The sequence below is a fragment of the Pseudorasbora parva genome, chromosome 2, assembly GCF_024679245.1.
Source record: "Pseudorasbora parva isolate DD20220531a chromosome 2, ASM2467924v1, whole genome shotgun sequence".
In the NCBI taxonomy this organism is placed as follows: domain Eukaryota; kingdom Metazoa; phylum Chordata; class Actinopteri; order Cypriniformes; family Gobionidae; genus Pseudorasbora; species Pseudorasbora parva.
This window is the reverse complement of record NC_090173.1, coordinates 51,630,293-51,643,856: the sequence shown is the minus strand read 5'-3', so window position 1 is coordinate 51,643,856 and position 13,564 is coordinate 51,630,293. Positions and strand designations below refer to the sequence as shown.

Sequence of the window (13,564 nt, the reverse complement as noted above, 5' to 3'; positions counted from 1 at the left end):
GGGGTGCTGCCTGCCGTTTTCTCTGGGTGCGTCTCAATCTGACTAGTGAACTATAGGGAGCTGATTGAGACGCAGGGTCTGTCTTTGCACACCAGAAGCGTGTCTGACGCTGCTGTACATTTACAGGGAAGCCATATACTTCATGTTAAATATAAATATATTGCCTATTGATACAGCAAAGGCAAATAATAATACTAATAATATTTCGCAAACCAAATTCTGAGGTAAACATTTGTCTGAATTTATTCATTATGTGTATTTATTCAATATGGAGTCATTTCAGCATTAATAAGCCTGTTAACCTGTTAAGCTGATTTCTAAATTTTGAAAAAATCCTAAGAAATGTATACTCAGACTAAAACAAATACAGTTTGTGAATCCTTTGCACTAAAAGCATAATTATGGTCTCATTTGAAAGCAGACACCTGGCAGTTTACTGTAAAGTCAAAATGATAATATTTTTTATAATAAAAAAAAGCTATAATAAGCTTCAAAGTTTTGTAAAGTTATTAGAAATTTATTTGTATGAAATATCTTTATGAAAATAAAATTGAAGTGGGCCTTGGAGAAATCTAGAAATGCACTACAGCTAAAGCCACAACCCAGATAGCACACATACGTCTGGCCGACGTCGGCCCCAGAGCGGACGTCGGCCTCCAAATCATAACATCGAATAAGTATCGGCCAGGCATACGCGAATATCGCTTTATTTCCAGCTCGTCGGCTTTGGGTCGGCCCAATATACTGGAGGCCGATGCTGTGTAATTGTTTGCTCATGATGCCCATTCATCTCTTTGCCACCAACCCGAGAGAAAGACGAAGCGACGCGACGCCATCTGTGGGTTTTAGGTAAATTTTCACTTGAGGAAATCAGAAAAAAAAACAGGCAGTTTGTAATCGCAGTTTTCACTCCAAGAATATTCCTCACAGTTTTTAGTCAGAAATGGTGCATACTCTTGTGCCAAAGTTTTTTGGGTTGCCAAACTGTCTGAACATTTGTCATCATCTGATAAATAAACTGACTGTTCATTAAATTGGTAATGTACGTGTTTATTTACGTAATGCTGCTGCGTGACTTTGACGGGCGTGCGTTGAACAGTCAAACACTGGAAGTTACCATGGAAACGGGCCGGAGTTTGCAGCAAGCCAGCAACAGCACAGTAACGGACACGCTCCTGTTATTTTCGCTGCTTTCAGGTAAGTTTAGTCCATAAACATTACACAAATAATATAAAACTGTTCCGTACACGTTTCTTACTGTAATTGACACGCTTCTGTCGAATATTTACTTTATTAAAATTGTTCAGTGTCTTTGAAAAAGTCCGTTAGCATCTCAACCGTTTTTTATTAGCAGTTTGCTAATATACTTTAGCTCTAATGAAAGTGAGTTTTTAATCACGTCTTTATGTGCAGAAGAGAGGCTTTGATAGTTTTTTTTAGGTTTGCTGGTAGTCTGTCAATGGGTTATTGGAAGTGAGCTAATTTATTTAACCTAACTTCACTATAAGTTAATGTTATTACAGGAAACGCCAAAATCAAATGAAATGATCTGTCACGGTAAAAAAACAACAACAACAACCTAAATTACATTTAATGTTTAATTATTTAATACCAATTACGTTAATTTTTTCCCCCCTGTGATTTCAGTAAAAAAATAAATAATACAACAACGGAGGCAAAGGATGGTCCCATGGGCTGCTGACAGAAGGGTAAAATCTCATTAGATCTTTAGTATTTTTTCTACAAAAGGTAACACTTTAGTAAGGTGAACAATTCTTAGCTTGCACATTTGCTGTTTATTAGTATTATTAAGCACATATTAATGCATGACCTTATACTACAACATCCCTAAATTCTTCCTGGTATCTAACTAAACTTGCTACAACAAATACCTTACTATCTATTAAGCAGTAAATTATGAATTTGAGGCAAAAGTTAAGTGAATGTTTCCCTTACCAAAGTGTTACCATAATAAATATTTTACCTACATCACCATGCATGTTATTTTCTTTTGCAAAATTATTTTTTATTACAGTTTGCAAGGTTCTGACAACCACACGTAAGTAACACTGAGCAATGTAAAATGAAGTAAGCCTAAAACAAATTATGTTAAGAAATTATTGTATGTATACTCTGCATATTCTACTTTCTCTTATCTGCGTTTCACCTCTGCTCTAGCTTGTTTCCTTCTAATAAGCCTGACATTATATAGGCTCTGTGATAAACTGTTTATGTTCCTAGATTCTTCCATGCTGATGGCCTGCACTCCTGTTGAAGAAAATCTCAGGCTAAAAACTAGATGACTGGTAAGCAAAACCTCAAAAATTATACTACTGTTCAAAAGTTGGGGGTCTGTACATTTTAAAAACATTAACTCCATGTTGTTACAGTAAGACCGCCTGAAAAGCCTTTAGGGTAAAATAATCAGCAAAATTAGACAAGGTGACAAATGTAATGTGTTATAGTTTGTATTTATGATTAACTATTATGATAACAGGATGTTATGGTCTTAAATACTTTTACTAAATACTTAAATACTTTAAATGCTGACTGTGGTTCAGGCGGTCAACAACTTTAGGCATTTAAGTTATTTTTCAGCGTACTCACTGCTCATACTATTAGCCTCTAAAATGTTTGAATTATATAACAATACAGTGTCAGAGGGTAAAGATATATCATTAGAGTTCTTACAGTTATTGCTGTGCTCTTTTTACCAGATCAGATATAAAGCCCAGCGTTTGGTGCTGAGATTTTTCAGGACAAGGCCTTGATGACATCTACCATTAGTACATGAAGATGGTGAGTTTCCCAATAGCTGCCACTATCCCACATCAAAAGACTGAAAACAACAGGCTTCAATCTGTATTAAAGGTATAGTTCACTCAAAAAATTAGACTGTGCTGTTTATCTGCTGGGCTTCCGAGATGTAGGTGTGTTTATTTCTTCAGTAGAACACAAATGAAGATTTTTAACTTAGCTGTTGCTCATATAATGCATGTCAATGGGGTGTATTTCTATGAGAGTAAAACACACACAGACATACGAATCCATATTAAACACAGCGGCTCGTGGCGACACATTGATGTCTTAAAACACAAAACGATCACTTTCTGTGAGAAGCACACCAGTATTTGTGTTATTTTTTACCTCATATCAGACGAATCTCATCTAGTGTTCCCAACGCCATTAGTTCCATCTAAGAAGGTCAAAACCCGGTGCGATCATAGATATATGCCTTATTAGTGCCTCGATGGATCGGTCGAATGAGGCATCTACGTTCGCGCCGGGATTTTGACCTACTCATCCTAAATGAGATTCGTCTTATATGAGGTAAAAAAATAACAAATACAGTTGTGTTTTTATCACAGAAACCGATCGTTTCGATGTGTAGCCACAAACCACAGGGTTTAATATGGATTAATATCGCTCATATAATGCATGTCAATACACCCTATTGACATGCATTATACGAGCAATGGTTGAGTTAAAAATCTTCATTTGAGTTCTACTGAAAAAACAAACACACCTACATCTCAGATGCCCTGCGGGTCAGTAGATTAACATCACATTTTCATTTTTGGGTGAACTATCCCTTTAATTTATTTTGATAGATTTAATGTTACATTGTTAGTCTTGGAAAATACACTCAAAAACAAAGTTATTGAACGAACTTAAATTAAGGAAAACTTTTCCACAAAATTGAATTACATTTTTCAAAATCTAATGGAATTATCTGTTATAATCTTGTTATATGAATTTAATGGGTTAGTTCACCCAAAAATGAAAAATCTCACTACAGTGGTTCTACACTAATTTTATGAAGCGATGAGAATAGTTTTTGTCCGCCAAAAAAAGCAAAATAACGACTTATATAGTGATGGCTGATTTCAAAACACCGCTTCCTTAAGCTTCGAACCGTTATGAATCAGTATCGAATCATGATTCGGATCGTCAAAGTCACGTGATTTCTATTTTATTTGTTGTAAAGTGTAATAATCATCTCAGAAAAAAAATCTTCTGTCAGGCGCAGTTAAAGTAAAAACTGCCTGGGGCAATATACGCTGTCTCATTACTCCAACATTATCTTCATAACTTACGAAATAAAATGTTTACCCCTCAGAAAAATTAACTATTCTCTCTTGTCAACATGAGCGCGGCGCGCGCTGTCACGTCATGTAAGGACACACACTTAAAAGTAATCGGTCAGGTCGTTTACATGGTGAAAAAAAATTAATAACGAGTATGGAAGAGATTCAAGCTGTGCTGCTTTTGCTGGTTATGACAGAAAAGAGCACTAATATGCAGATTCAGCAGCATATTCAGAAAGCTTGTAAAGCTAGATTTAAAATGACAATGTATATTATTATCAGCTATTACGGACATTGCACGTGAGATGGCTGAGACGAACGCGCGGTTGAAATAAAATGCTGCGTGAGCTCAACCAATCAGCATGTTCAGCGCCCAAGTCCCGCCCTCGAAAGTTCCTGAACTTTGAAAAAGTACTACCTTACTTACTACTTTACTATCATAAAATGATTATAGAGCCGCTGTAGTGAGATGGGCTTTGTAACGACGTCTTTAGTGCCTTTATGGGCCTTGAGAGAGGAAATGACATTGGTGTCAATGAAGGCCTTTCTGAGCCATCTGATACATATTTTAATATGTATTTAATTGCTTTTTTTACATCTTGGCCAGGGGACTACAGATGAAAAATAGCCTTTTGGCTAATTCTGGCTTTTTTAACCATGTTTGTTCATGTGTTTTATGAAATTGCACTGTCCCCTTTCAAATAAACCATTAAATCAAATCAAATCATCGGATTTCAACACTAATATCTTCATCTGTGTGTGAAGATGAACGGAGGTCTGACTGGTGTCCAACCACATGAGGAATTATGACAGAATTTATTGGGTTAATTTTGGGTGAAGTAACTCTTTAACTCTATATCGCACACCCCACCCACACCACAGGTTTAAATGATGGTGGTGCGCACTGCAGCCTCACTTCACCGCTCTAAGGCCGGAGACACACTGCAAGCGTGGTGTTTCTGCTGCGTGCCAGCCGCGGGGCGGCTGCCTGGCGTTTTCTCTGTCTTTGCACACCAGAAGCGTGTCTGACGCGGCGCTGCTGCTGCTGGGAAGCCCTATACTTCATGTTAAATATAAATATATTGCCTATTGATACAGCAAAGACAACGTCGGCAGTAGCCTATTGACCATACATATCTATGGTATTGACGGCAAAATAGGCTACAGAATATTTCGTTCTGTATTGAAAGGTTTAATATTTCAAAATCGATAATTATGTTGTTTTTTAGTATTACAAGTAGGCCTATATCTGCATTTATGTTAACCTAAAGACTTTCAAACATGAAAATGCCATTTATTAATATGTATTCGTGTCAAAATGGCATATAAACATCTTTTCCTATGCTATTTTGCCTAGAAACGCTTCCAACACGCTCGCGTGTTGCGTGAAAAATAGGCGTCTCTTCTATTTGAAGCATGCATGCGTTTTCCGCGCGGCTCGGACTGCGCGTGAGCCGCGCGGCTGACGCAGGCAGTATGCAAGTGCTAACCGGTTAACATGGGAGCCGAAATAAAAACGGACACGCCACGCAGCCGAGGCGCTCACGACATGCTTGCAGTGTGTCCCCGGCCTAAGACACCAGCATTGCATCCGTGGCTAAACACCCCCTAACTTTAGTGCATCGTGATTGGATATTTTGCTCATATCAGCATAGACTCATTGGCACACAAAACAGAGCCAATTCAGAGAGAAATAAAATGCACAGAAATGAATGCAATACACAAGCGCCTACTGATCCAAGGGTGTCGTACCGAATGTTTCAATATTATATTGAGAATTGTGACATCCCTAATAGGGATAGATTTCCAGTTTAGTTATGTAATTATTTCTATTTTACATTAATCATTCATTTTGTATAAAAATTGAATAGAGAAGAAAATGTGACAATGTCACTGCTTGTCACAAATTGCCAAAATTAATGGAATATTCAGAGTGCAAGACAAAACCGTGCCTTTTGTGCAATATTATGCTGCAAATATTGTATATTGAGCTAAAGTTAAATTGAACCTTGTATGATAATTTGTGTAACCAGATTCAATACTTTGTAATGAGTATGAACTGTACTATTTTTGTTACAGGTTCTCTGGGAATCCCCAGTTGAAGGCATGAAGACATCAAATGTTTGCCTGGACAGATGTACCAACAGTCCACCACACTGACCTCTGCTTTTGCATGGATGGCTGATCAATACCCTGTTCTGTGAGGGTATTATTATAGAAAAACTGAACACCTGTGACAGTGGGATTTGTAGTTGTAAAGAATAGTCACACATCAGTGCACTTAGGGTGCTTTCACATCTCTTGTTCAGTTAATTTGGTCCGAACCAAGGCCAAACAATTAAATAATACATTGTTGCATTTTACAGCTTTTTTGGTTCCTTTTCACACCACACTGATTGCTTTGGTCCGAACCAGTTGAAACACGTGACAACATCCACATCACTCATTGGCCATGGTGTATTATCTAAACTGCTTTTCGATTGGTCAGAATTTACTTTGTGGGAAAATTTCAACAGAAGAGGAAAAGCCAGCAAACTATAACATTATAAAAAAGACGACTGCGGGCAGGTTTTGTCCCTGGCCATAATCTACTACATATTGTGTATTAACCACAGTATGCAAACAATACCTTTCTATAATGAAGCGCGGATGCGACTTGAAAACAACGTATTGCAGACGGCGAGCGCACATCACTCGTCACTTCAATCAGAGGCGTGCATTAATTATTCTTAACTCTGACACGCTCATTCCGAAAATATTTCCAACGATCTATCAGGTAATAATGTCATGCACATAATGTCAGCGCAGCTAACTATGGCAGCTGGTTTAGTCAAAATATTATCAGTACTTTTGCAGTTGGTTCTGTTCGAGGCCGGATTACGTTCTCACCACCTCCAGAGTTCGTTTGAAAGCGCACCGAGATCAGCTCTTCAAGGAGGTCTCGGTACGCTTGTTTAGTCCGCTTTTGGTGCGCACCCGCGTGCGATTGCTGCTTTCACCAAATGAACCGCACCAAAGAGGAAAATGAACTCTAGTACGATTCAACTGAACTAAATGAGGCAGGTGTGAAAGCACCCTTAAAGTCAGAGAAAAAGTTTTTTTTAGAAGTTGCAAACTTTTCTTTCTCTTACAAAGAACACAACAGTTAAACCTTTTCAAATTATTTTCTGGTGGTGCACAAGTCCTATTCTACAAATTAACAAATGATAAAAACATGAAAAAACATGATATGACTTCATGCTCTGCAGAGTCTTTATATAAACATGAATTCAACATTTAAAAACAGTATATTCAAAATATAAAACAAATATCTACTTGACTTTAATACAAAGGTTTCTCGTCAATGTAATGTAAAGTGTAGTGTGACCGTATCTTTATTCTGCGTTTGGTGCACACATGTATCAAAAGTGTGAAGCCATGGACAAATTTTACTTGTTAGATGATGTGAGATCGTGAGTATGATTTTTTCCCCCTTGATGGAAAAAATGAGCCCACGATTTTATTAATTTGTGATTTGTAGAATAGGATTAGTACAAATGTAACTGTTGTGTTTGTGAGAGAAAAGAAAACTACAAGTTTACAAATCCTAATACATTTTCTCAGTGACTTGACTGAAATTTTCTGCACTGTCAGCATTGCTTAGTTTTGCTAAAATAATACTCGATATTATACAGCACATGCATAGTTTGAGTCGATGTTCTGGTTATATTTTTTCCAGTCTCAATTTACCAATGCCAAACCTATTTCATTAACAACTATTAATTCTGTTTGTAGTCAATATATAAACAATTGATATTTAATTCAAGAGACTCTGCGGACTCTGCGGACTCGATCAGTATTTCTCGTCCAATGGTCAAACTTTAATTTTCCAGTTTCACTAGTATTGCATCCTTCTCATCGGTATTTAATAATGACTTTTCAGTGTGGTTTAAACCTCTTTTTTGGCTCATAATATGCATTTTATTTTTTAAAGTAATTAAAAATATTTTCTCTATGCTATTGAAAATGTGGGTTACATCTTTGTCACCTTTTTCACCAAGGAGTTTACACTTGCTGATAGTAGGCTGCAATAGTTGCAAAAGAAAACCAATTCATCTGCAATATTCTTCTGCCCTACATTTTCAAGGGTAAGCTTTCTTTATAAACCATCTACTCACCCATATGCATTTATTTTGTGTAACACAAAAAGAGTCACATAGTCTCAGTCACCATTAGAAAAGAACCTGTGATTTGAGTCTCATTATATTCTGACTGACATATCCTTTTGTGCTCCAATAAAAATAATGTGTCTGGTACATGATCAGTTGTTCTTGAGTAAATATTGCTTTTAATTTATGTACCTGTATAGCCTACCTCTTTGTGTATTTGAATGTAAATGCCTTTTCTATTATATATATTTTTCTATTAAATGCCTTTTCTATTATATTGTCATATTGAATATTTATATAGATTGTTTGCTCTAAACATGTAGGCTATCTGTAACTGCTCTGTAAATATTAAAACAATGTTAACTGAATGTTATGTGTGATTATTACATAAACAGGCTACTGTATCTAATTAGTATTAAGTATTTGCTATTTTTAAAACAGAAAATGTGTTAACGTTAACTGTACCAAACTGAAATCAACATCGTGTTTCACTCAACTGACATCAACGTCATTCAGCATAAGGTAAGTAAATCATCTGCGTAGATTGATGTTTTGAATGGAGTGTGTGACGTTGGTCTTTAATGCCGTGAGTGTATCGTTGATTCTATGCCAGTGTGCTATCTGGGTGTAACCCGAAAGGTTCGACCTAAATAAATAAAGGTCCTAGAAAGCCAATGTATAGTGGCCCGGATTTGCTGTTTTGCATCGTCCACACGTCGGCCGGACAGCATTCGCGATCAAATGCCGATGTCTCGGCGACATTGTCCCAATTAGCAAACGCTCTCTGATCGATGTCTTGCCGATGGAACTTTGTGCATCGCGCCGACATCGGCCCGACGTATGTGTGCTATCTGGGAAGTCTGACCATGTTATATTTCAGATCTGAAGATGATCAGTCTAAAACTCTGAATTTTATTAAACGTTTTACAAAATCGTTTCATGTGATTTTATTTTGAGATATCTCTAAAATATCAACTGATGTTTATTGCCATGTCTTCTCAGCTTTCATTCTCTATTTTGCCTCTATTGTTTAGAGGTGCAAACTGCCCCATTCAGTTTGTCTCCCCGGCACACATTCACACTTCTGCGGACTGGTTATGGCTCTAATTATTATTCTTTTGTCTGCATTATAATTACTAACGATTCTCTATTCAAACTGTTCTATTCAAACCTCATTTCTAAATCAAACCTCTCACTTTACCCTCACTGAGACTCTATTGAATGCATTTCGTCCAAATAAGCATTTCAGTAGTTTTACATTTAGAAAATGTTCATAAAAATAAAGTATTTACTCAGTGGCAGGTGCATCTCTAGGGCACGCTAGCATGTTAGCTTAGCACACCAGCAAAACAACAATTTATACGATTAAAATCATGTTTTATTCAAAACTTGCTTCATATCACTTTATAATTTATAAGTCGAGTGTTTTATATAACAATATGTGATCTCATGTAGCTTCGGGTCAAAAAATCTGACAGAAAATATACAATGCTAAAAGCTATGTGGAATAGCATTGCATTATAAATATCATCTATTATGAAACCACCCAACATGGCATAAAGAACACAGACCAACCATATATTGCCGCGATTGTGTGTTTATTGTCTTAAAACTTGTCTATCTGCATAAAATAGTGATCTAACGATCGCTAGAAAGCTGTTTTGGTCATGTCAGATACTTCCTGAATGTCACATGGTGTGTCTGTTCTTCATGTGTTCCACATTGGGTGAATTTTCAGTAGTACAGCTTTCCAGCGCCCTCCGGCTGCCAGAATGAATTGAAAACACAGCATATCACAGTATACTGCGCTCATAATCACACATCCGCGGATTTTGGATAAAGATTGAATAAATAATACTTCTCTGTATAGAAATTTGACTCAAACATGTGAGAATCTATCAATATTTCTCCACATCTGCACTTATTTGAAGTAAAAGCCCTGAGGGAAGTTGTTTTGTCGAGTGTCTTCATGACGACCACAGAGGAGTATTTTATGAATGGGAGCAAATGACGCGCATATTACAATCAAAAGGTAGCGACGCCCAAGATCATATTCATAACTCCTGGCACATATTAACACATTACGGTCATTATAAGACTTTGAGAATAAAACAGAGGTAACAAAATTAAACTTTAGTCTTAGATCTTTTTAATGATGTATAGTTTGTCAAGGTAATTACTTACATCTGATAGTAATTTTGAGCTAATTTAAGCAAAGAGAGTTTCAGCACGTCCTCGTCCTCGTGACGGTTATCAGCTTTTTAACAAGCAGAATTACTGAAGGAAAGACGAGAACAGGAAAAGAGACGAGCAGAAACACAAGAACTACAACTGACTTCAGCCACAGCTTTAGATGAAATCAACTGAAGATAAAAGAAGACATTAAATCTCTGAAGATCTCAGCAGAGGATTAAACAACTCTACAAACAGCATTACCCGCTTCACACATTACTAACCAGACTGACTTTATTTCTGTCAGACGTCTACAGAAGCTCTTATTGAGAATTAACAGAGGTTTAACCTAATGTGTTTCATTTAAAGTCACCATAATGGTGATCAGTGTTTCCATTAGTTGGGCTTTTACTCTTATTATACATTTGTCTGCTGTGAAAGTGTGTTTGTAAAACCTTAAATAAACTAACATCAGATGATAATGGTTACCTGTTAACCGTTTTATAATCATCTTAAAAATGACTGATGTTATTTGGTTCTAACAATTGTGTTATTAATGGATTTTCATTACAACCCCTGAGTTACTGCAGCATCAGATCCTGCAGTATTAGTCAATAACAATCAGATTTTTTTTTTTTTACAAACAAGAGGGTACTCTACAATGACACACACAGACATCAAGAATTAGCATATGAATCTCAACAATGGTAACAATCAAAAATGCGGCATAATCCAATTCAGCTGCATAATTTATTCATGCTGCAGTGCATGCTGGGTACCAGCATAGTACAAAACTCCCAGCATGCATTTCAGCATGAATAAATTATGCAGCTAAATTGTCCTATTGTTTTAAATCAAAATATTTGCTTTTATTTGTTGCTTTTTTGTTGTTGTGACATTTAGTAACTTTTTGTTGATCTGATTATTTTGAATATTTTGTTGACTGCCACCAATGATGAGATTCATACACTGATTGTTGATGTCTGTTCGTGTCATTGTAGATTAACCCTTTCGTTAAAATCTTCAAGCTGATGGTTATAATACTGCAGGATCTGATGCTGCAGTAACTCAGGAATTATAATGAACATGCATTAATAACACAATTGTTACAATCAAATGACATTAGCAAACTTTAAGATGATTATAACCCTGTCAACAACAGATAACCATCATGACCTGATGTTAGTTCATTTAAGGTTATTTTGCTGCTGCTGCAGATGTGTTTTACAAACACACTTTCACAGCAGCCAAAAACTGACAAATGTATAATAAGTGTAAAGAGCCCAACTAATGGAAACAATGATCACCATTTTGGTGACTTCAAATGAAGCACATTAGAGTTAAACCTCTGTTAATTCTCAATAAGAGCTTCTGTAGACGTCTGACAGAAATAAAGTCAGTCTGGTTAGTAATGTGTGAAGCTGGTAATGCTGTTTGTGGAGTTGTTTAATCCTCTGATGAGATCTTCAGAGATTTAATGTCTTCTTTTATCTTCAGTTGATTTCATCTAAAGCTGTGGCTGAAGTCAGTTGTAGTTCTTGTGTTTCTGCTCGTCTCTTTTCCTGTTCTCGTCTTTCCTTCAGTTATTCTGCTTGTTAAAAGGGTCATTAATGCTGAAATGACTCCATATTTATCATACACCGATTTTGTGACTCAGATAAGGTCCAGTTCTGGTTTATTTCTTTGTTCTTGGCTGACATGTGGCATTGTTATGGCCTGCTTGTGGCCCAGATCTGGCAAACAGGAGTGGGCCACTCAAGGGCCGTCATTCATCGCAGCATGTGGGCCAAATCCGTATTCCACATGTGCCAGATGAGGGCCAGATCTGGGCCGACACAATGTTGCTATGTGGGAACCGTTTATCCCGCCTCTGGGATTGAGCCCTGTCAATGGTGAGTTTTGAGATGGTAGTTTAATTCGCAGGACCGGACACCAGTTATTTTGCCAAGAGATTTATTTTATATAATTTTATATCAGACATAGGAGAGAAAGACAATTTTTCTGGGAGATGATCTTCATTCCAGCTTTCTCTGTCTTCCTGGACAGACACCCAGTTTGGATATTATAGGTTGCTCAGACAGAGAAATCAATTGTATTACTAGATAAACAGGTTGTTTGCGCTATACCTCGTGCTTTCACGCGGCATAATATACCCTAGAACATATGCATAGAGAAACTTGTTGTTCATTGTTCAAAATATGTCTTATACAGAACTTGTGACATGTGTCATATGCATTGGTAGGAAAACAACATCATGCTACACAATACTTCCTTACAGAGAATTACAATCAGATGTGCATAATTGGAAAACTTATGCTACATATTCCTGTGTTCAAAATAATCTCCTCTCCATGTCTCTCACACTCCTGTGCTCAGACTCATTCTGACTAAATAATAATGATTATACAAATGATAATGAATATTAGTAAAGAATAATAATACAAATACATAACTGATTAAACATACAAATAATACAAAATAATATTAAACAGTAAAATTTGGATGTACAGATAGTGTTTTTGAAATCTGTTCAGAATTTAAAAAATCGTGTAGTGTATCCCAGCCTTTACTTGTTTATTTGGTGTTTTCAGAGCTCGTGTTCGTGCGGTTGCCAGATTTCAGTAATTAAGTTCTCCCAAACAGAGCTTTTCTGTGAAAAGAAACCCGTATACTCTACGGGTTTTACCTAAACATGTCCAATCTGGCAACCATATGCACGCGAGCTCTCTCTCGCTCACGGACGATCTGAAAACACCAATAAACAAGTAAGCTGGATTTTATCAATCTCCATTTGAGATGTTCTGCTTAAAGTGTGTCTTTCAGCCTGCATTTTAGACTTGTCTTTTATCGTCAACGATATTGCATGTTTATGTAACGTTAGTCACAATGTAGGCTAACATTACACAGTGACTGTGATGTAGCCTAATCTGAAATACAAATAGGCAAAAACATCATAGGAAACACCATACTTCAGTTCTCAAAAATATGAATATATAACTTATATTTTTACAAAATGAATAGCCTTGTCAAATTACTATCGTTTTAACTTATATGGTGGAAAAGGTGACGTTTGCTAGAAGGATCGAGTGAACGATCTGTAAGCAAAGTATCTACGGTTGTATTTTGTAATACAAAATAATATTAGCCTTTGTCATT

The 13,564-nt window shown here is 36.6% G+C and overlaps 1 long non-coding RNA gene across 2 annotated transcripts; it reads left to right on the top strand.

Moving 5' to 3' along the window:
* The first annotated feature begins 609 nt into the window (after positions 1-609).
* On the top strand, positions 610-7,892 carry LOC137046622 (uncharacterized). Of its 2 annotated transcripts, XR_010899019.1 has the most exons (5): positions 610-849; positions 1,100-1,197; positions 1,648-2,306; positions 2,718-2,799; positions 6,168-7,892. It is a non-coding gene; the product is annotated as an uncharacterized lncRNA (long non-coding RNA). The 2 variants fall into 2 exon arrangements; XR_010899018.1 differs by having other exon boundaries at positions 610-1,197.
* The last annotated feature ends 5,672 nt before the right edge of the window (positions 7,893-13,564 follow it).